Source organism: Vulpes lagopus, chromosome 13, assembly GCF_018345385.1.
Source record: "Vulpes lagopus strain Blue_001 chromosome 13, ASM1834538v1, whole genome shotgun sequence".
NCBI classification, from domain to species: Eukaryota; Metazoa; Chordata; class Mammalia; order Carnivora; family Canidae; genus Vulpes; species Vulpes lagopus.
In genome coordinates, this window is record NC_054836.1 from 21,613,180 (window position 1) to 21,637,041 (window position 23,862).

Consider the following 23,862-nt stretch of genomic DNA (forward strand, 5'->3'; position numbering starts at 1 on the left):
ATACTAAATGTTTTCTTTTTACCTTATCCGATTTTCTCTCCTTTCTCCTATCCTAGTATTATAGGAGTTCTGTCCCACAGAATTTTTAAGTCCCAACCAATGTCCTTTCATAGATAGCTCTTTATTTCTGTAACATTTGATAGAATCATGTTACTATATATTTTAGGCCAGCAGAAGATTGATGGATTTATGTTTCAGGATCTTAGTGGGCATGGTAGTTTGCTAGGATTACCATAACAAAATACCAACTATTGGGTGACTTACACAACAGAAATTTACTTTCTCACAGTTTTAGAGGCTAGAAGTCCCAAGATCAAGGTGTCATCAAGGTTGGTTATTTCTGAGGTTGCCTTCCTTGGCTTATAGTTAACCATCTGCTTACTTTGTCCTTACCTGGTATTTCCTCTGTGTGCACCTATCATTTTGTGTGTCCAAATGTACCCTTCCTTTTTATTCCTAAGAAGCTCCTTTTTAAAGAAAAAAATTTGATTTTAAGTGTAATTGACACACAATGTTACATTAGTTTCAGGTGTAAAACATAGTGATTTAACATCTCTGTGTTATGCTGTGCTCACCAAAACTGTAGCTACCATCTGTCACCATACAATGCTATTACAATATCATATTCCCTATGCTATGCCTTTTATTTCCATGACATGTTTGTGTCATCTTCAATTGCTTTCTTCAGTGTCTTATAGTTTTCAGAGTACAAGTCTTTCACCTCCTTGCTTAAGTTTATTTCTATATATTTTATTCTTTTTGGTGCAATTAAATTTCTTCTTCTTATAAAGACATGAGTCAGATTGGATTGGGGCCCTCCCTAAAAGGCTTCAGTTTAACTTGGTCACCTCTTTAAATGCCCTATGTCCAAATACAGTCACATTCTGAGGGACTAGGGGTTAAGGCTTCAAAATGTTAATTTCAGAAAGATACAATTCAATCATTATAGTGGGCTTGGAGTTAAATATTTTCTTTAAGCGTTTCCACTTATCCATTAGAAGAAACCATAGAGACCTTGAGTTCTTTAACTATAGATTTGTGTTCTTAAGAGAAGATTCCTGATCATCTCTAGGCTACTGCAGAGGAAAGGGCATAGGAAAGTCAGCACTTGAAATTTCCCTCACTTACCTGGCTATTTCTCAAAGGAGATGGTGCAGCACGCCATAGTGAAGAGAGGACAAATTTTGGAGTATGACCACATGCTCTGTCATTTACCAGTCCTCTAGACTCCAGTTTCCCATCTGTATTAGAAAGATAGTAATACCTGCCTAAGGTCAGGGCTAGCTACATCAATTTTAACCCCAGAGCAAAATGGAAATATGGGGCCCTGGCTGGAATGGGGATGTTAATCTCCCCAACCCATGGGCAAACAGGCAACCCTCATGGGATTTTATGCTCTGGCTGGGACACAGGTGGTACCTGAATCAGAAATAGACAAGAAGCCCCGAACCATTCATCCTAATTGCTCTGTAGTGCTGCCAGCTACCCTGCACTGAGGTGCCCCCAAGAGTGCATACCTGACCTTGGCCCTCCCTCCACTCATGCAGGTCTCCATCAGGGACAGAAGGCAGTTTTGGAACAGAGGCTTTCCTTTGTCCATGTAACCCCAGAAGGAGGATGGCTTATTTTTCTATATATGCAGGGCAGAGAGGGGAGGGGGAAGCCAGATGCATTACTCAGCTCCAGATAGTATGCAGTGGGATACTGAGAACCTCTCCAGGGAGGTGTGGAGGTGGAGAGAAATAGTATGAAATGAGAGCCAAGACTTCAAGCCCCCAGCTCATACTCTATTATCCTATCAGACTTCACCTACAAAACAAAAAGTCAAAGATAAAATTATTAAGACAATAAATTCAGAGCATTAAACCCCAAATACAAGTCCCTTCTGAGCACAGTGCCCTGTGCAAATGCACTGATCATATGCCCATGAAGCCACCTTGCTCACTCCTAAATAACCTAAAGAAGGCTTACTTGGCACAGAGCCTGATACATGGTATGAGCTCAGAAAGAGTGTTCTCTCTCCATTCCTATTCTTTAAAGGAGGCTTAAAATTATTCTTGCATAATTCACTGCCATCAGAGGACTTATGCCATTTATCAAGATGAGTTTATCAAAGGATCCAAAGAAAAGTAAATCATGCTCTCCCACCCTTTGAGATCCAGTTTAATAGCTACTCCAAGAAACCCCTATTTTAAAAAAAATTTTATATAAATTTTATTGATGTTCAATTTGCCAACATATAGAATAACATCCAGTGCTCATCCCATCAAGTGCCCCTCTCAGTGCCCGTCACCCAGTCACCCCCACCCCCCGCCCACCTTCCCTTCCACCACCCCTAGTTCGTTTCCCAGAGTTAGGAGTCTCTCATGTTCTGTCTCCCTCTCTGACATTTCCCACTCATTTTTCTCCTTTCCCCTTTATTCCCTTTCACTATTATTTATATTCCCCAAATGAATGAGACCATATAATGTTTGTCCTTCTCCGATTGACTTATTTCACTCCAATAATACCCTCCAGTTCCATCCACGTCGAAGCAAATGGTGGGTATTTGTCGTTTCTAATGGCTGAGTAATATTCCATTGTATACATAAACCACATCTTCTTTATCCATTCATCTTTCGATGGACACCGAGGCTCCTTCCACAGTTTGGCTATTGTGGACATTGCTGCTATAAACATCGGGGTGCAGGTGTCCTGGCGAAGAAACCCCTATTGTTGGAATAACCTTTGCATTCTGTTGTTCCAGTATTAAAGTCTTCATAGTCCAACCATTTGTCTGTGGGATATATCAGGCCCTGAGAGATAGGTAAGCCTCATCAGTGATTCTGTATTCTTTATAATACCTCACACATAGAAAATATGTTCGGGGTTGAATTAAATACAATGGAATTGAAATTTATTTGATTTATTCTAAGTAAGCACTTGTCCAATTTCTGAGTTTCTCATTCCCAAATTTTGTTGTACAATTCTTAAGTAACACTAAGTGATCTAAAACAAATATAGGAAAAAGCCAAAGTTCTAAAAGGAGGGTTTTTAAAATATTTTATTTATTTATTCATGAGAGACACAGAGAGATGCAGAGATACAGGCAGAGGAAGAAGAAGGCTCCCAGGAAGGAGCCTGATGCAGGACTTGATCCCAGGACCCCAGGTTCACATCCTGAGCCAAAGGCAGATACTCAACCACTAAGCCACCCAAGTGTCCCTCTAAAAGGAGCTTAAACAAATTCTAGGTTTTACTAGAGATTTCAAGGAAAAAGTTCTAGTCCAATACAAACAAAATTTTCTTAACAAATAATAATTAGATGAATAAATTCACAAATTCCATAACTCTGATACATTAAATTATATTTAAATGATCAAATGACAAGGCTTTCATTAAGTTATTATTTAGGGGGAAAAAGCATTCTAGCACACCTGTAATATTCTTTTAAAAAATGCATGCTTATAGGACACCTGGGTGGCTCAGCGGTTGAGTCTCTGCCTTTGGCTCAGGGCATGATCCCAGGGTCCAGGGATCGAGTCCCACATCAGGCTCCTTGCGTGGAGCCTGCTTCTCCCTCTGCCTGTATCTCTGCCTCTCTGCATCTCTCATGAATAAATAAATAAAATCTTTTTTAAAAATGCATGCCTATAGACCTGAAGAGAATATAGAAATATTAAAACACATTGATTTTCTGGGAAAATGGAGTTGTGGTGAAATTCTTCCTTTTATTTACTCTTAAGTGTTTAATACATTTAGAAAATAAACTAAAACAAAATGTTCCTACTCCTACTGCTACTTACTTTAGTCCTCCAGTAGTTACTTCAAGAATACTGGTCCCCTAGAGGGTATTATTTAAAGTGAAGTAAGTCAGATTGAGAAAGGCAAATACCATATGATTTTCTAATATGTGGAATCTAAAAAACAAAACAAATGAATAAGCAAACAAACAAAAATCAGGATCAAAAGTGGTCAATATGAATGAAGTAGAGATTAGTGTTAACGTGTATATTTAAAAAACGTAAAATTGAACAAAAAAGGCAACTTGCATAATATGTAATATGTAGCATGTAACTATATAATGTTAAAATATTAAAAATGAATGTCATGTATTATGTATAAATATATATATGTAATAAAAATATAATATTCTAAAAACCAAAAACTAAAGGTGGAATCAGATCTACAAATACAGAGAAAAACTGATGGTTGCCAGAGGGAGGATGGTAGGGGATGGGCAAAATGGATGAAGGGGAGTGGGAGATGCAGATGTCCAGTTATGAAATGAACAAGTTGTGGTAATAAAAGACATAGCATAGGAAATATAGTCAGTGATATTGGCAATAGCATTGTATGGGGACAGATGGTAGCTACAGTCTTGGTGAGCGCAGCAAAACATACAGAGATGTTGAACCACTTTGTTGTACATCTGAAATTAATGCAGAGATGTTGAACCACTTTGTTGTACATCTGAAATTAATGCAATATTGTGTGTCAATTATACTCAAATAAAAAATTAAATAGAGGAATACTGGTCCCAAGGAAAAGATAGGGTTTTTTGGTTTTGTTTTCACTCCATGGGTCAGATCTGGCTCCCTTAGTCTGATTTTTTATACATGTCCTCCAGCTAAGAATGTTCCTTTTTTAAATTATTTATTTATTTATTTATTTATTTATTTATTTATTTATTTAAGAGAGAGAGAAGTGCACACATGGGCAGGGAGCTTGGAGAAACAGAAGGGGAGTGAGAGGGAGAAAGAATTTCAGACTCAGGGGGACACGTGACACTTGACAGGATGAGCACTGGGTGTTATTCTGTATGTTGGTAAATTGAACACCAATAAAAAATTAAGTTATTAAAAAAAAAAAAGAATCTCAGACTCCCTGCTGAGCACAGAGTTTGACAGGGGCTTGATCCCATGATCCTGACGTCATGACCTGAGCCAAAATCAAGAACTCGACACTTAACTGAATTAGTCAGACACCCCAAGAATGTTCTTTACAAATATATTTTTTCTTTATCAAGTAGGTTCCACACCTAGCATGGAGCCCAATGTGGGTCTTGAACACGTGACTCTGAGATGGAGACCTGAGTCAAGATCAAGAATTGGATATTTAACTGACTGAGCCACCTAGGTGCCCCTATATTTTTTAGTGAAGTATCATTGACATATAATATTGTATTCGTTTTATGTGTATACAAAATTATTGGACATTTGTATACATTGCAAACTGATCACCACAATAAGTCTACTTGCCATCTCTTACAAAGTCAATAGAATATTATTGACTGTATTCCTTCTCACATTGTACATTACATCACCATGACTTATTTATTTTATAACTGGAAATTTGTACTTCTTGATCCCCTTCATCACCACCCCTCTAACTTCCCTCCCTTCTGGTAACCACCAGTTTGTTCTCTGTATCTATGAATCTGAGTTTTATTTAGTTTTGTTTCTTTTATCTCTTAGATTTCACTTTTAAGCAAAATCATGTGATATCTTTCTCTGTCTGACATAGTTATTGTAGTAACCTCAAGGTCACTAATAGCAAGATTTCATTCTTTTTTTATAACTGAATAGTATTCGTGTATGTGTGTGTGTATGTGTGTGTATACCACATCTTCTTTATCCATTCATCCACAGATAGGCATTTAGGTGCTTCTATATTTTGGCTATTGTAAATGATGTAAATGAACATAGGGATGCATATATTTTCAAATTTGTGTTTTTCTTTTCTTTAGACAGATACCCAGAATTAGAATTGCTGGATCATCTGGTAGTTCTATTTTCAATTTTTTGAGGCACTTCTATACTGTTTTCCATAGTGGCTGTACTGATATACATTCTCAAAAACAGTAGATGGGGGTTCTCCTTTGTCTATATATTTACCAGCACTTGTTATTTCTTGTCTTTTGGTTATAGCCATTCTGACAGATGTGAAGTAATATCTCATTGTGGTTTTGATTTGCATTTCCTTGATGATTAGTGATGTCCACATCTTGTCATGTGCCTGTTGGCCATCTGTATATCTTCTTTGAAAAAATGTCTATTTATATCCCGTGCTCATTTTTTAAATCAGATTGTTAGGTTTTTTGGTTATTGAGTTATATTAATTCTTCATATATTTTAACTAATTAAAATTCATCACATTTGTAAAGAAAACAAGAATAATAGAATTCCCTTACAAAATTATTTCCAAACATTTTAAAAACTAATCAATTTCTGAGGTGCCTGGGTGGCTCAATCTATATTAAATGTCTGGCTCTTGGTTTCAGCTTGGGTCATGATCTCAGAGTCCTGGGATCAAGCCCTGGGTCAGGCTCCCTGATCAACAGAGTCTGCTTGAGGATTCTCTCCCTCTTCCTCTACCCCTCCCCCCAAAGTAAATAAGTAAATCTTTAAAAAAATTAATCAATTACTAATATGAAACAACTTTCCTATTCGTGTCTTAAGAGGTGTGAGATTCCTATGAACATTCACACCTTCTAAAAATAGACCTTTGGTATATTATTTAAATTCCATTCATTACCCCCATGTGCCAGGACATGGATTCTCATCAATTGCTGTCTGGAACTTACTTCTAGCCAGAAGAGCATAAACTACCAGCTACAGTGTTTCCTAAATTTGTGATTAGACACTATACCAGAAACACTTATTGTAGAGTGTTTTGGAAAATTTTGTTTAGGCAAGGGCCAGTCATTCGTAAATATCCTTTAATTAATTTATCATAGACCAGCTTATTCTATTTCAGATACCAAGCTTAAAGTAGGATTTCTTATAAGCCAAAAAACATTCCTTGTACTTTGAAAGTCCATTGGCTTATATTAGTTTGTGGTCTCTGCTCCACAAATTTTGGCAACCTTCACTTGAGGAAAAAAAATCTCTCACAAAAAACCCACATCTGGATTCAATTGATTGGACTTTAACCAGCCTCCATCTCAATATGCAAATAATCGTCCTCTGTGTTGTGTACTTCATGGCTGACAAAACTGAGGTGTCATATTCTCAGACCCCCAAACTTCGTTCTCATTTTCTTTCTTCCTATGATAGCAAACCCTTTCAAACACACAGTGGGCTTCATCCAGAATGCATCTCGAATGCTGGCCAATATTGCCTAAAAACATCAATGCTGTACTGCACGACAGAAAACAAACAGATGTGAAATTTTTCATTAACACGTTTGCTTCATTGTGAGGCAAACTGACTTGTTCCAACCATTTCCACTCATGAATAAAAAGCATACTTAGAACATGGACCCAACTTTCTCCACATATCTGTTTTTCTCACTTAAATTCCTCTCACTTTTAAACTGCCCCATCTTCTCTCCACGTGTCCAGAACATCAAAATGTCTGCTTTTTTCTTTTTTTGTAAATATTACTGGTCATTAATCTCTTCCCTTCTTTCAACTCTTCATCGTTAGCTATATTTTGCTTCAATGACTTGCTTATTTTTTTATGATCTCTCTTAAGATGTCTAAAACATGGGGGTTGGTTTAATACTTGAGAAGTAATTCAGGATACCCAAAGAAGGTAAAGTAAAATTTTTGGCATGTCACAATTTCCAGAATACCTGGTAATCTGAGTTTCCTAAAATCTGGAGCCAGATGTGTCTAATCATAAACTTGAGAACTTGAGGACAGCTGATCAACATGATTATATATACCTAATTTTAGTTCTAGATGTGAAACAATATGCCTACAAAAATATTCCCATCAACGGTCTCCTCATTGGATGCTAGTCCATTCGAGAATTCAAACTCAGATATATCATCCTATTAGTTTTGCTGACATTTATCCCCACCCCCACACCCCCAATTCCAGTTCCATGTGAATTTAACACAGGTGCAGACTCAGGCTTAACATAAGGGAACAATTTTCTGATTCATTCGTGTAAGACCCTGAGGGAAAGAGAAAACAAGATATACCAAGGTAATATTGCATTGTTAAAAAATTAACTTAGCTTGCTTTTCTACTGAGGCAAGAATACCCTTATCCAAAACTTAGATATGTAAACCAGTCCTCACATATAGTTCTTATCTTAGCACAGTGTGGTAGCATTTTTTTAAAAAACTAATTCTTAAGAAAATAGTTTTAAGAGAATATGGATGGAGGATTATTTTTATGCTTTTCGGGGGGTTGGAGGTCGACCTACATTGTTGTTTTAATTCTACTGGGGGCAGGGATACGGCAGCAAAAACCAGCATGAACACTCCCTCTCAGGCACATTGCTTTGCAAAAGCCAGTCTTGTTCTAAAAGGAAATGGCCTGTTGAAACACATTTTTTATTATTATTTATAAAAATTCTTGGATTTTATTAATACAGGGCTCAGTGAGTCTTCTAGCTGAACTGTACAGTTATTCAGTGTCTAGATGCAGAGCGGAGGGGGAGACTAATTAGCATAGTTCTTACATCACCTCTGGAAATTCTTTATTTGCCCTCAGGATCCACACTGCTGTGTCTGCTCAACACTGTTAAATATGACAAGGTCAGTAACCCTGTTTTTGTAACAATGAATGCTAACAAACTCAGGCTTCACACACATTGTCATTGTTCAACAAGGTCAACTGAGTTAACTGAGAGCATTATGCATGTAGAGTGCCAAGAAGACCCCATCAACAGTCAAATATACAATGTTATCACATTAGCATAAATAGTGGAGCAACAGATGGCCCAGCTGTGAGCAAGTCAGACTTACCCAAGATTCTGCACCAACAGTTGAGCCATAAGAAGGGATTATACCATGGCCCAAAAGACACTGGACAGGGAAATGAGAGATGAGGTTTCCAGTCTCACCTTTGCCACTTTCTCTCTAAAGGCTTAGTTTCCACAGCAATAGGAGAGTCAGGCCAGATGACATCAAAAGTCTGTTTATGGCCCCAAAGCCATGATTCTAAGGCAGTCTACAGGATGAATGCATTGCCAGTGTGAATTTCAACAGAAACATATTCTTAATATAGTGTGTCTTGTACAACAATAGGTTTCTATTTTTATTCCTTTGGCATTTGATGGAGAGGTAAAGAAAGCTGAATTCCAATAAGTCTGGTTACCTCAGGTGGTGTGTGCGCAGGAACTTAGAAATCTATAAAAGTTAAATAAAGTGATGACTGACATGTGCTCCTTAGGCCTTGCAACATCATCAACGCTATAATGCAGTCTACTGTGTACTTTTCTTCTGAGAAACTCTGCTTCAATTTCCAACAGGAGTTTGTGAATCTTTTTACAATTTTAGTGAAATAAACATTCTTTAATTCATTTCTCCAGTTTGGGAAATGCAGTCACTTCTAGTCTAGTCAATGTTAGGGTAATTTTAAAACTTGATCAACAATGACTTGCTAAACTTATGTTGTTCAAATTTGCTTTTTCTGTCATCATGCACACAAAAACAATTCATAAATATCAAATAAATACTATCACAGGGTGGAACTATAACAATTACCTAGAAAGAAGAAAACCCAACATTCTGTAAACATGAAACAAGATTCTTTTGGTAGAAAGAAGAGAAACAAGAATAAAAGGAAAACTGTCTAATGGAAAAGTACTATAAAGTATTGTAGATTGTAGATTGGCATATAAATAAGACAAAAAGTATGAGGGAAGGAGTATTGCTTTTAAATCCATTTTAGTATAAATAGACATCTTAGAAAACAATTTATTTTTAATGCAAATTGTTCTAATGTTATAGTACAAATTTCCTTTACATATCATATTGGTTAAATTACATCTTTTCAACCTTAATTTATTATGTTAAATTGTAAATGTTTGTAATGGGCCTTTTAAATGCTTGATGCAGTGTTATTATTCTTCAGCAAAACATTTCTCAAATGTGCAACACTATTTTAAAATAAATCCCTCAAGATGAATATAGTTGTTGGAGTCCCTTGAAATTTATGGCATTTAAGAATAGACGTGTGTTTCTTCAATGCAGGAGCTCTTCAAGGGAATTTTTGACTGCTGATGCAAACATTAGTAAGCAATGCACTTGTTTGGTTAAGACTTTTAGCCTTGACCTCCGGCTTTAAACCCTTGTCCTTTATTAATCACGTGTTTCCTGAATCAAAGAGAATATTTTTGGAGAGGGAAAATTGTTCTGGGACTGAAGGAGTGTTATATACCAAACAGACATGCCCAGATGACAAATAACCCCTGCATGATAGCCAGGGTTCATCCAGCTGGTCGGCCCCATATTTTGTGATTGATGGTGTTGATGTTCTAAATAGGCCTAAGATGTGCCAAGTATAAGAGCCATAACAAAGTCCTTCAGATTTATACTGTAGATAGAAGGAGGAAGCAAGAAGGCATGTTCCCAGCACATGGCAATTCTAAGAATGGTGTCATGATTACAAGTAACCTTGCCGAGTTTGTCTGGTTTCTTTCGAAGTTAAACAAAAACTATTTGCTGGTCAGGAATGAATAGGGTCACATAAGGTCTGTCTGAACCTTACGATTACTAAAATGTTTCTCTGTAACTGGACACCTTCTGAAGCTAGGATAACATTGGAATCCATTGTAGGGATCAATACACTGATTTTTCCTTTGCCTTTTGAGGCTTCTGAGAAAATAAGAACAGTTATTTGCTTTAAACAAAAAAGAAAATAGAAGAAAGAAAGAAAAGAAAGAAAGAAAGAAAGAAAGAAAGAAAGAAAGAAAGAAAAAAGAAAGAAAGAAAGAAAGAAAGAAAGAAAGAAAGAAAGAAAGAAAGAAAGAAAGAAAGAAAATGACGGCATGATATATATTGAAGCCATTAAATGCTTGATGTATAAAAGCCTTAGGTTATTTAACTTAACCCTACTCTCTGTACATTTAGAAAAATGAGATTTTTTTTTTAAAAACCAAGGAGAGTCACAAGAATTCTAGTTTATTTTTAAAGGCATTTATAAACAATCTTTAAAAGTATATAATACATAAAAAAGTGAAAAACTTGTATTTGAGCTTATCAAGAAGAGTGATAATGATATGTTATATTATCATTAAATGAATATTAAATATAACTCATGCATAGGAAGCTGTTATACTGTTATTTTATGAGACTTTCATTAGTTAGAGTTAATATCCTTCTGTGTCTATAGCAATTATGCTTGTGAACCTTCAAGGAAGCTCCCAGGAACCTAACTCTCATTCCTCATCTTCTTTATAAAATTGCTTTTCTAAATTGATTCCACTGGGTGCTTTAAGGAACAGCCCTGGAAAACTTGTTCCTGGGATTGATGCAAAGCATGTTGTTCAGGACAACTTCTGTGCAGACTCTTTAAGAAACTTCTTTCTAATCTCAATATGCAAAATGGTTGTGCTTCTTTAAGATAGTGTACTTACATTTATCATAGAGACCTGAGGCACACGTAGCTGAGGGCATTTCCTTCTTTGCATTGGCCATTAAAAAGCATGGAACCTAATCTGAAACTGATCTTTCACAATAAAATAGGGCTTAGTTAGCAGTGAACAATTTGGTTTCTAGTTCACTCCTGGATCCGTTAGCTGTTCCTATCTTTTTTTTTTTTCATTAAGAATTTCTCATAAAATTGTGTTATCTCGCTATATTGATCTTTGTGATCCTCAAGTTTTCTGGGAGCAAAAGAAGACTATTGATTAATTAATGTTTGATTCCTTACGAAAACATGTTTTTCCCCATCACCTTTCAAAAATCCCAGAGGATTTTATAAATGGAAAAACTAACAAAATGGAAAGTTTGTTGGATGGACATGGATAGTGCTATGGCTTGATGTAACAGAATATTTAGGATCAGAGTTGTCAACTAATCAGGTCATATGAGGCTTACATTACCATTGTTTGTGTTAGATTTCTATTTCCCAATTGAGGATGGTTTTATCAATTGGTAACAGCTAGATTCCGTTACCTAATATTTATTATATTTACGCTATAAATGGGTATGACTATATCTAGGAAACTAAAGTTGGTAAATACTGTACACAAGTGAAGAAAATCAAATCATGATGTTATTACATTTTTACAACTCATATCAGCAATGCTTGCCATTAATATTAGCAAAACTGTTTAAAGGGACCAGGTAAATTACAATTATTTATTATGAAATCAGAAATCAACTGGTGATATGGCACATTCAGGAAGGCACATATTTTTTTAAAGATATTTATTTATTTATTTATTTATTTATTTATTTATTTATTTACGAGCACAGGCAAGTGTATGTATGCATGCATGCATGAGTCTGGGAGGGGAAAGGGGGAGGGAGAGGGAATTCCAAGCAGATTCTGCACTGAGCATGGAGCCTGACATGAGACTTGATCTCACAACCCCCCAAAATCATGACTTGAGCCAAAACCAAGAGTAGGCCGCCTAACCAACAGCACCAACCAGATGCCCCTAGGAAGGCATAATTTTTTGAAGGACTGCAGAATTGCCCAGTTTTGAAATATTCAGCAGATACATGTAGAATCTGAAAATTTGCCAAGATCAGATGCTAATGTGTTTAAGTTACTTACTGCTAATATGATAATTTAGAAAATCTTTAAACCTGCAAGTCATGAGACATTCTATCAGGAAAAACATAGTTCATAGTTCTAAAGATGAAATACTCCTCCTTGCTTAAAGGAACAAAAGTGAAGTTTTCCTCTTTGCTGTAGTTTTGAAAAATATAATGTTACAATACTCCCTTTGGTTTTATTTTCATTTTGTGCACATTGCTGTTTCTGTTATTATGATTATTGTTATTTTTAAAAGTGCTTTATATTTGTCCATTTGCCTTCGCTGCAGCTTTCCAAGGCTGGAAAATATCTAATTTCTCATATCTAGTTAACAAATACGTGAACTAAGGTACACACTAGGATTCTTTTTCACCCTTTATATAGCAAGTGTGGAGTATAGCCAAGAATAAAGTCCATGATCACATGACTTAGGACAATTGGCTGTGAGCATGGGCTCAGGTCTCCATGAAAGGTGTGGCCAGTCATGGTTAATTAGACCTAGCAACATAAATACATAGGGATATGACCAACAGAAGAATTCTCCCTTAAGCTCTACTCTGACTGGAGAAATTTTAAATCTCTAAATTATCTTCAGATGATTTTTAATACAGATAAAAGTGAAAATAAATCCTCAAAAAAAAAAAAAAAAAAAAAACACTGCTGTCTTTTGCTAAAAGATCCTCCCACTGGCAAGATTGTGGATTTAGTTACAGTTTGTTGCAGGATAATCTGGAGCTTCACCTGTTGAATCCTGAGCTTTTGCACCTCCACATTCTAGAATTTTGACTTCTATAATCAGTTTGTCCTGTTCATATATCTATTTTTAGCACTAGGTGACTTTGTTAAGAAGACAACAAAAGCACACATTCCTGAGATTTGAGTTCTCTTTTCCTCTGAATTATGCTGATTTCTTTCTTATGTCAGGGCTTTTTTGACTTTTGGTGGGTTTGCTCAGTCTTTGAAGCTGCAGTTGCTCCAACTTTCCTTGAAGCAAGGATTATCTATTAATAGTATTCTTAAGGATGTTTGCTTCTTCCCAACTTCCTCAGAAAAATTCTGTCCTGATTACATAACAGGCTGGGAATGCTTACTCTATTTGTTACCCTAGGTTTGCTCTGAGCACTGCTATAACCACTTCCCTCTGTGCTAAATAAAAGAGGTTCTATCTTGTACCTGAGGGTGGGGGAGAGAGGGAGGGCAGAGGGAGTGGTTTCTAGAACAAAACTAAAATTCCACAAAGACACATCATGATCTTACCACTCCACCATCATTTTAAATAAACACTCTATCATGAGACATCCTCTTTAACAATAGTAAATATTTGTGGACCAGCTATTAGAGAATTCATCAGTATTCCAGGTTAGATTTTATTTGGCGTGAGGGTGAATCTTTCATTCAAGTTACATGTCAATGTAGATGGAGTGGTTTCCACTGTACTAAATATTGACTTACTTTCATAGTTTCACTAAGGCACCTGTGAAGTCCCCTAGTTCTTCGCTTGGGTATCCTCCTCTGTTCCTGGCATTTTATTTGTTTTCATTTCCAGTTATAGCGAGTGTATGCTGTCTCCCTGAGCATTTTCCTCAGAGACTCTGTACTATTATTCCAAAGGGCCTAAACTTCTATTCTATCTGTCAAAATGGTTAATACATGAGTATTAACGTCCTGTTTTTTATATAGTAATTGAAAGGTTGCCTGCTGTGCACAAGACTCTGCTCTGCTAGCCTGGAACCCGACTGGACACAGCATTTGCCAACCGCCTGCCGGGAGCGACAGTGCACTGAGATAGAAGGTGAACTCCGTCACCCAACAGGCATTTGCCAGTGTCTGATTTCTGTGATTCAGGAATGTACCTTTTAAAGGCTCTTCATCCAACTGCAAATCTTCCCTTCACTCATCCACTTGTTTGGATTCAGAAGATAGCACTTGGCACAAAGAGACACATTCCCTAATAACGTTGTATTCTTTTCTGTCAACCACCCTCTCTTTAATTCCCTGCATGTGGTGAGCTTACTCAAAGTTCCCCGACTATATACCCTGAGCCCATGTGCTCGAATCTTTGTGTCCCTTTTTACTATTATCACTCCAAAGAGATTTTCTTTGTAATTTTGGTCAGCTCTACAGACTCGTCCTTTGTAATGGTGTGTATTAATATCCTTTCCTTTCTATAGCATCCTGTAGGGTTTTCAAAACCTTCTGATTTTTAGCTTTTCTTTTGTGATTTTTCTTATGGTTCCATTTTGCACTTGTTTAGATACTTTCAATCTGATTGACACATCTGTCAAGATCAATTTTTTGACCCACTTTCTGCTCAGCTTCTAGGATTAGTTTCAGCAGTACACTGTGGTTTATTCATCCTTCTTGACTTTCCCTACTATCTAGACTCCTGCAGATGATTAGCGCTACTTTCTCAGCATGGTTTTCACAGCCATTATAGGGCTTGAGAACCCTTGCAAAGGTTTAAAATTTTTCCATCTGTAACTTCTAACTGCCTTAATGAATTTACAAGGGTTTCTCTATGGTGAATAAACTTCTCTTGTCCTTTACAGGAACACTCAATATCATAATGATTTCTATGTTCTTTAGTTCCCTCTTGTTTCTTAACCTTATTTTTTATTAGTTTGTACTAACATGTCAATATGCTTGGCTTGTGTTTTAACTATCATACTCCCTGTTCCTCTAAGATTTTAAATTATCCCCATGGATGATGAGTTTGTATTTCTTCTTCCTCCAGTTTGTAGTTTTTGTCAACACAATGCCTATTCATTCAAGTAGGTACTTTAGGCTTGAGCCACAAACCTAAATGATAGAAGTATCCGACCCTAAATGTGTAACTTCTAAGTCTGTGTATTTGAATGGAGAACTAAAGGAATTATTTTTTCTGTCTTTGAATCTTTAGAAGATAATTGTTTGCAAATATCTTACATTTTGTGATTCTTCTAAAGCTTAAGCCCATTGCTGACTAATGAGGGTAATTGGAATCTCTCTTTTTTAACATCCTTCTCTCTCTCTGTGTGTGTGTGTGTGTGTGTGTGTGTGTGTTTATAAGCTGTTATTTCTCATTTCCATCTTTTTTTTTTACTCTAAGGGAACATACCCACAGCACTGCACCTATTTTCCACAGGATGACTTGTACAAATCCTTTATCATTTTATTGTTGTTGTTCTCCTCTGAGCTCTCTGCAGTTAACTTGTCTTTTAAAAAACCTTGTTTGCACATCCTACCACATTTCCTATAGTTCCAAAGAAAAGTGCAGGGGAAATTTAGTGCTCACTCTGCCTCTGTTACTTAGTCTGCACTTAGGGAGTTGTCAAGAACGAGCTGGACCCTCTCACATCTTTTAAGAGCTCAGTGGTGGATTTGACATCCTAAGCATTTCCTCTAGCTCACCCAGTTTCCTTGAACAACAATATCCTCTAAAAGGGCATTGCTTTGCAAAAGGGTGGACATCAGGGAATGCAAACCTCCACTCTCATCTGGTACTGAAGAAGCCACACTACCCTTTACAACTAGAAAATAACCAAGTTTCTTATGTATTTAAGGTTTTTAACAAAAGATTTCTCAGTTGGATGACCACATAGGTTGACATTCTCATATGAAGTGAATCTAGAAACATCTCTTCTTCTATCAAACTCTGTTCAGTTGATTCAATCATGTTGCCTCCACCATTAGAACTCTTCTGGGTTCTCAGAGAGATGATTTGGAATGATAAACAGCTGTATCTGTTTTGCCAATGTGCAAGATAAATGGGTAAAGTTGAATGAAAAAGTGGGGGATGTAAGAGGATAGGAATGATAAAAAAAGAAAGATAGCTAAAAATAGATATAAATTCCAGCTAATAATAGAAGTTAGGTAAAATGCAAATCCTCTTCTCAAAACTCCGTTATCTAGTCTAATATAAACCTTCAGGTTTTCCATGAAACCAACATAATTTTTTTTTCTAGCAAAGGAATACTGCTAAAAGAAGCTACAAAAATTCTCTCCAAAATAATAGCAATTATAAAATTATTAGGAAGCATGCTGATCTTTTATTTTCACCCAGAAAGAGGCATACTTCATGTAAATTTGTGGAGGACTTACTTTATGTCTTTGTACCTTGTTTTACTTTATTCTACAAGATTCAGAATTAATTTACTGCATCTCATTTTATTGATGATTTTTATTTATAATGACATTGGATTTTAAATTTCCAGTGATGCTATAGACAATAATGTTGCAGAGATTTTATACCAGCCCTCCCATCTTGATTAACAAAGGAATTGGCACAGATCTCCGAGTACCAATTTAGGTTCATTTTAGATGAAGAAAGAATCATAATGTCAGACTAACAAACTGGCTAGTATAACAGGTATTTTGCCACTTTTTAAAACTGTTTGTAGAGGAGCATTAGTCAGAGTTGCCGAGACAGCTACTAGGGTCACATCAGTTGCAGGGGTCTTAGTCCTAGAGGATTTGATTTGTCTATACTGATTTTCATGAAACCTTTGATTTTGGTGAAAGGAGAGAGGTAGAGGTTTCTTTGGTGTGAGCAGTTCCTGTCACTGCCCTAAATCCTGTCCACGCTCCCACAATGAGCTCTTTGAGGGGCCCAGATCAAACCCTGGCATCTTTAAACCTTTACAGTCTCTTCTAATTAAGGCCTTGGAACAAGTTTACAGAGACTAGGCAAGATGTGTTTGAGAGACAGCACCTGATGATGCATTTGTGTGTATTCTTCCCTGCTGAGAGCCAGGCAAAGGACCACAGCAGGGCATCCCTCTCTGTCTTTCTCCTACCTTCATGTACATTTCCTGCATTAGTAGGCACATCACATTTTAAAGGCCAGGCAGGGCCACTATGTCCTCTCCTTACTTGGAAATGTTATTCTTGGTCTTCCAGGAGTTCCAAAGCTCCCCACACTGATTCTCTATGATCCTAGTGACCTGCCCTAATATCCTAGGTTTGCTGAGTTCACATACGCACTCCCAGAGCTCTTTTTTACAATAAGATAGAGTACTGCACCTAAGGAGACTAAAAATGGGGCTTGCCATTTAGCTGAGGAGACAAAACAAAGATCGAAGTATCCATTCTTATTCCTTGAATTTATATAGGACTCTACATATTAAAGAATGCTGTCTTTTCGCTGGTCTCTATTTTGTCTCCACAATTACCCTGTGAGGTAAGTAAGGGCAATGAGATTAACTTTTAGAACTAATGAACCTAAAACTCGGAAATATTAAATGGCTTTCCAAAGTTAGCTTCTCATAAACACAGACACAAAAAATCCTCAACAAAATATTAGGAAATAAAAAAAATATTAGGAAATCAAATCTATCAAATATGTAAAAAAGAATAATGCAACATGAACATGTAGATTTTAAACTGGGTCTGTAAGGCTGAAGTTTTAATATTTGAAGTCAATCAATGTGATCTGTATTTGTTAATAATACAAAGAAGAAAAACTGCATAATCATATCAACTGATGCAGAAAAGGCATTTGACAAAATTCACCATCGATTCCTGATAAAATCTTCCAGCAAATAGGAAATAGAAGGTAATTTCCAAAACCCAATAAAGAGTATCCAAAAAACCTACAGCTAATATCATATTTAATGGTAAAAGACTGAATACTTTCCTTTTAAGATGGGGAACAAAGCAAGGATATCAGTCATCACCACTCAAACTGCCTTGTAGTAAGGCAAGAAAAAGAAACAAAAGACATACACATTATAAAGGAAGAAATAAAATTGCTTTTATTCTAAAATGACATGATTATACATGTAGGAAATTCCAAAGATTCTATAAATAGAACATCTCCTAAAACTAATAACTTTAGCAAGACTGCAGGATACAAGGTCAAAAAGGCAAAAATCAATATATTCTATATATTAGCAATGACCAGTTGGAAACTAAAACTTTAATATATGTAATTTATGTATGTAAATTAAATACATGTATACTTAATTTATCATAATTCCAAGAAAATATTTAGGTATAAACCTAAAGCATGACTGTATGCTGACAATTACAAAAAACTGATAAAAAAAATTAAGGAAGATCTAAATAAATATGAAAACAGTGTTCATGGATTAGAAGAATAAATACACTAACAATGTCGAATCTCTCCCAAACTAACCTAGAGATTTAATAGAATTCAAAATTGCAGAAAGACTTCTCTTTTAAGATATAAAAAGATTATTCTAAATTTGAGAAGGCAAAGAACCTAGAATAGCTAAATCAGTTTTGAAAAGAAGAATAAACTGAGGGAATCATATTAGCTAATTTTACAATTCACTATATGGTTACAATAATTAAGACAATGTAGTAATGATGAAGAGAGAAATGAAACACAGAGATCATTATAACAGAATAGAAAACACACCTAGATCTCACACCAAAAAATGGTCAAATGATTTTTAACAACGTTGCAAGGGCACTTTAATAGAGAAAGGATCTTATGTCTAACAAATGCTATTGGATTGAGTATCCATATACTCAAAAATGAACATCCTTCCTCGAAATAACCACATTTTTTCCTGATGTTACTGAACTCTTTGCTGAAACATCATCTTCTGTGTGGGACCTACCCTGACCATTCTATTTAAAATGCATCTCTCAGGGCATCTGTGTGGCTCATGGGTTGAGCATCTGCCTTTGGCTCAGACTGTGATCCTGAAGTCCTGGAATCAAGTCCTGCATCAGGTCCCTGTGGGGAGCCTGCTTCCCCCTCTGCCTATGTTGCTGCCTCTCTCTGTGTCTTTCATGAATAAATAAATAAAATCTTAAAAAAATTAAATAAAATGATATCTCTCCCCCTGCCTCACCTCTCTCCAATTTCAGCTTAATATTTCTCCACAGAAATATCATCTTCTAACATAGAGTATTGCTTATTATGTACTACACTTATATTCTGTCACCCTCAACACACACACATGGATGTAAGGTCTATGAGGACACAACTTTGCCTGTTTTGCTTACTAATGCATCTTCAATGACTGGCACATAGAAGATTCTCAATAAGCATTTGTGGAGTAAAGAAATTGAAGGAGGGAGGGAAGGAGGGATGGCAAGAGAGAAAAAGTTGTCATTAACTAGGTGAGGAGAAGGAGAGAGTAAGGAGGCATCACCAAAAGAGCCAGTGACTCTGCAAAGGCCAATAAACTAGGGCAGTGTGAATGCTCAGAAGCTAAGATCACAGGATGAGGCCAGAGCAGTCACTGGGAATCACCCTTAAATGCCAAGGTGAAGATTGTGGTCTTCATTCTTAGGTTAAAAGCATTTAAGTGACTGAGAAACATGATAATGTCTGTGTTTTACAAAGATCACTCAGCCCAAGTGTAGAGAATGAATTTGGTGAGGTCAGGGAGCTAGTTAGAAGGCTAATTGTAATCCAGTAACTAGTTCTTTAAACAGAAACAATCATGGCCTGAATTAAGACTGTAGTAAAACTGACAGCACAAGGGGGGCACATGTTGGATCAGTAGGACTTCTGTTAAATGTGAGAAGGGCAAGATATCAAGGATGCCTTCAACCCTGCCCACTCACCAAATTCTTCCCTGTGCCTCTGGGAAGAACACAGATGAATGGCTTCAATGGAAGAGGATAAGTCCAATAACAAATTACTTTAAATGTCATGAACACACTAATTCTTTTGCATCTTGGGTGCCTTTAACCATTTTGGGTTATTATGTCCAGAATACACATCTTGCTAAATCTTACTTCTTTAAGTTTCAACTCAAAATGCTGACTCAGCTGATAAATGTTATGAAAAAGAACTTGGTGTAACTGTCAGGAAAGGCAAAATATAGAAACTGATAATGCGGTTATTGGACAGCTTATGGAGATGGGGATTGATCCCACTTAAAAAGCAGACATTTTCCATACCAGCAGGAGATTTCTGTCCCAGAAATATGTTATTATAATGCAAGTGGCCCACAAGGCTCATACTGTTATAATGAGTTTACACAGGACTCACTAGGGCTATAAAAACAAAAATATTAGCTTTGTACTGTTAATGCCAAATGTAAATACAGTGATTCTATGTGTTCCCTTGATATTTGACCTTGGGCAAGTTTTTCAACCCACTTTTGCCTATGTCTTCCCATCAAAAGGACAAAATAATCTCTAAGGGCTATTCCAACTCCCAAAATCTGGGATTTTCCTTTTCTTTCTCCATAAGCAGTCAAAACAGGCATTATTCATATTTTATAGATGGAAAACCAAGGCTCAGAGAGGAGATTTTCCTTTGTGCAAACCTGAACAAGAACTGATGTCTTTCCACACTGATACATGCTCCCTTGAACTTTCTATCATCCAACTATTGCAACATAAAAAACAATCATGTTTTTAAAACCAAAAGGATAACTTGATTTTAATGAATGTTTTAATTTTGCCACACAAGAACAGTAATTTTTTTGTTTTTGTATTTGTTTTTGTTTTTTTTTTTTTTGCAAATAAAATAAAGTTTCAGTCCGTAGGACTTGGTGGGGGGGATTGTTTCAAAATAGATAAAAGTGTTGACCCAAACTTAACTACTGTGAAAATTTGAAACTTTATTTTCTTTTGAGAAATAAGAAAGCAAATTAGGTTCTTATGTAGATATTTATGCAAAGGGGATCACTAAAAAGATTTTTCAAATGTTAAATATTAACAGATGTTATAAAGTATTATTGGTTCTGAAGGTGCCATAGTTTTTAAAATATATGAGTTGTATTTGTTTAATTTTTAAAATTTAAATCTGATTGTAAAAAAAGTTTCGTAGTAAAAAGCAATATTAAAACAGAAACCAAACCTGAGATCCAGCAAGCACAGAGACCACTATGCAAGCAAATAACTAAAACTCTACACTTAGGCATATCATACTGAAAGTGCAGAGAATTAAAGACAAAGAGAATCTTGAAGCAAGCCAAATGGGAGAAACACCTTTTTTAAAAAATAGAAGAACAAGGATGAGAATTACATCAGATTTCCCTTCAGAAATCATGCAAGCAAGAAACAACAACAGCACCAACCTAGCATTTTGTATCCAGCGAAATTATCCTTCAAAATGAAAGAAAAAATAAAGACTTTTACAGACAAATGAAAATTAAAGGAATAGATCTTCCTGGCAAGAAATGTTAAAAGATATTCTTTGAAAAGAAGGAAAATGATATAAGTAAAAGATCTGCATAAAGAAATAATATTATGTACACTAACAATGAGACTGAAGAAAGAGAAATTAAGGAATAAATCCCATTTACAATTGCACCCCAAACCATAAAATATGTAGGAATAAACCTAACCAAAGAGATAAAAGATCTATACTCTAAAAACTACAAAACACTTATGAAGGAAATCGAGGAAGACACAAAGAGATCGAAAAACATTTCACGCTTATGGATTGGAAGAATAAATATTGTGAAAATGTCTATGCTACCCAGAGCAGTTTACACATTCAGTACAATCCCTATCGAAGGATTGTACTGAATCCTTCGAGATATATATATATATATCTAGATAGATAGATGATAGATAGATAGATAGATAGATAGATAGATAGATAGATAGATAGATATATCCTCTGTGTCTTTCTTCACAGAGTTGAAACAAATAATCTTAGGATTTTTATGGAACCAGAAAAGACCCCAAATAACCAGAAGAATGTTGAAAAGAAAACCAAAACTAGGGGCAACATAATGCCTGACTCCAAGTTGTATTACAAAGCTGTGATCATCAAGACAGTATGGTATTGGCACAAAAACGGATACATAAATTGATGGAACAGAACAGAGAACCCAGAAATGGACCCTCAACTTTATGGTCAACTCATCTTTGACAGAGCAGGAAAGAACGTCCACTGGAAAAAAAGACAGTCTCTTCAATAAAAGGTGTTGGGGAAATTGGACAGCCACATGCAGAAGAATGAAACTGGACCATTCTCTTACACCACACACAAAGATAAACTCAAAATGGTTGAAAGATCTAATATGAGACAAGAATCCATCAAAATCCTAGAGAAGAACATAGGCAACAACTTTTTTGAACATGGCCACAGCAACTTCTTGCAAGACCTATCTATGAGGCAAGGGAAACAAAAGCAAAACTGAACCGACAGGACTTCATCAAGATAAAAAGCTTCTGCACAGCAAGGGAAACAGTCAACAAAACTAAAAGACAAACTAAAGAATGAGAGAAGATATTTGCAAATGACATATCAGAGAAAGGGCTAGTATCCAAGATCTATAAAGACCTTTTTGGGGCTCCTGGGTGGCTCGGTCAGTTGAGCATCTGCCTTCAGCTCAGATCATGATCCTGGGTTCTTGAGATCAAAGCTCAAGTCAGGCTCCCTGATCAGCGGGAGCCTGCTTCTCCCTCTCTCCCTGCTTATGCTCTCACTCTCTTGCTCTCTCTCTCCCTGTCAAATAAATAAATAAAATCTTTTTAAAAAAGAGCCTATCTAACTCAACATCCAAGAAACAAACAATCCACTCAGGAAATGGGCAGAAGACATGAACAAATGTTTCTCCAGAAGACCTACACATGGCCAAAAGCACATGAAAAAATGCTCCACATCACTTGCCATCAGGAAAATACAAATCAAAACCACAATGAGATAACACTTTACACCAGTGAGAATGGCTAAAATTAACAAAACAGGAAACAATAAATGTTGGCGAGAATGTAGGAAGAGTGGAACACTTGCAGAATTGGTAGGAATGCAAGCTGGTACAGCCACTCTGGAAAATGATGTGGCGTGTCCTCAAGAAGTTAAAAATAGAGCTACACTATGACCCCACAATTGCACTACTGGCATCTACCCCAAAGAAACAGATGTAGTGAAATAACAGGATACCTGCATGTCAATGTTCATAGCAGCAATGTCCACAATAGCCAAACTGTGAAAAGAGCCACGATGTCCTTCGACAGACGAATGGATAAAGAATATGTGGTATATATACAATGGAATATTACTCAGCCATCAGAAAGGATGAATGCCTACCCTTTATTTTGATGTGGATGGAATTGGAGGGTATTATGCTGAGTGAAATAAGTCAACTGGAGAAAGACAATTATCATATGGTTTATATGGTATATATTCCACATATGTGGAATATAAAAAATAGTGAAAGGGTCCATAAAGGAAAGGAGGGAAACTGAGTGAGGAAAAATTAGGGAGGAAGACAAACCATGAGAGACTCCTAACTCTGGGAAACAAAGGGTTGCAGAAGCGGAGGAGTTGGGGGGCTGGGGTAACTGGGTGACAGGCACTAAGGAGGGCATTTGATGGGATGGGATGAGCACTGGGTGTTATACTATATGTTGACAAATTGAATTTAAATAAAATATTTTTTAAAAGAAAGAATACTACAAAAGGAATAAATGGAAGGGCTTCTCCATTCCCTCCTCTGAGGTCTTGGAGCCATGCCTAGGTACCTAGATCCCCCTACCCATGATAAATAATGCAAACACAAACATAA